At 54.3% G+C, this 1,228-nt stretch overlaps 1 pseudogene; it reads right to left on the bottom strand.

The window, feature by feature from the left end:
• Positions 1–279: 279 nt before the first annotated feature.
• LOC108522284 (60S ribosomal protein L13a pseudogene) lies at positions 280–896 on the bottom strand (annotated as a pseudogene).
• Between the last annotated feature and the right edge of the window lie 332 nt (positions 897–1,228).

Genomic DNA, 1,228 nt, shown 5'->3' with positions numbered 1-1,228 from the left:
AGGGCCCCTCCAATCAGTCTTCCGGCTCCCTTTTGCTAATAGTAACTGGTTGCTCTTTCTATTGGTCATAGATACATTACGCCTGCACAATTCTCCGAGTGCTTTCAAGTAACCTCGGAAGGCAGTGACTAAGACCCTTTCCTTGCTCCCAGCTTCCTATGTCCCAGGCTGCCTGTGGCACCCGGACTGCTGCTGCCCCTGGGTCCTGCACATTCCAGGATGACGATGGAGGAAGGGCAGGCCAGGCCAAGCATGAGGAATGAACAGTCTTTGTTGGGCTCAGACCGAGAGTCTGTGGGCCTTGAGGACCTCTGCGTATTTGTCAGTTTTCTTCTCTACGTTCTTCTCGGCCTGTTTTCCTCCCCTCATGAGCTGTTTCTTCTTCCAGTAGTGGACCTTGGCCTTCTCCTTCCTCTTCTCCTCCAGGGTGGCTGTCACTGCCTGGCACTTCCAGCCAACCTCATGAGCCAGGCACCCCAGATAGGCAAACTTTCTTGTAGGTTTCAGACGTACGACCTTCAGGGCAGCAGGAACCACCATCTGGCTTTTCTTGTCGCAGGGCAGTGGGATGCCATCACACACCTTGAGGCGGTCCAGGGCGGCCTGGCCTCGCTTGGTCTTGTGGAGCAGCATGCCTCTCACCGCCCACCAGAAGATGCCTTGGGGACCCGGAAGGGGTAGGGGCCTTGGGCAAGGTTTGTGTTCTCCGCTTGTGGAGGAAAGCCAGGTGCTTCAACATGCAACATGTTTCTGTAGAAACTGCCAGAAATGTTGATGCCCTCACAGCGTAGGACTACCACCTTCCGGCCCAGCAGTACCTGCTTAGCCACGATGGCCGCCAGGCGGCCCAGGAGATGGCCTCAACCATTGAGCACCAGGACCTGCACCTCCGCCATCTTCCATCTTCCGCAGTCGCCTGGGGAGGCTTTTTTTTTTTTTTTTTTTTTTTTTTGAGACGGAGTCTCGCTCTGTTGCCAGGCTGGAGTGCAGTGGCGCGATCTCTGCTCACTACAACTTTTGCCTCCCAGGTTCAAGTAAGTCTCCTGCCTCAGCCTCTGAGTAGCTGGGATTACAGGTGTTCACCACTATGCCTGGCTAAGTTTTTTGTATTTTTAGTAGAGACAAGGTTTCACCATGTTTGCCAGACCGGTCTCAAACTCTTGACCTCAGGTGATCCGCCCACCTGGGCCTCATAAAAGTGCTGAGATTACAGGTGTGAGCCACTGTG

This window comes from Rhinopithecus bieti, unplaced genomic scaffold (genome assembly GCF_001698545.2).
Source record: "Rhinopithecus bieti isolate Rb0 unplaced genomic scaffold, ASM169854v2 scaffold_2654, whole genome shotgun sequence".
NCBI lineage: Eukaryota > Metazoa > Chordata > Mammalia > Primates > Cercopithecidae > Rhinopithecus > Rhinopithecus bieti.
This window is presented reverse-complemented; position numbering and strand designations above follow the sequence as displayed.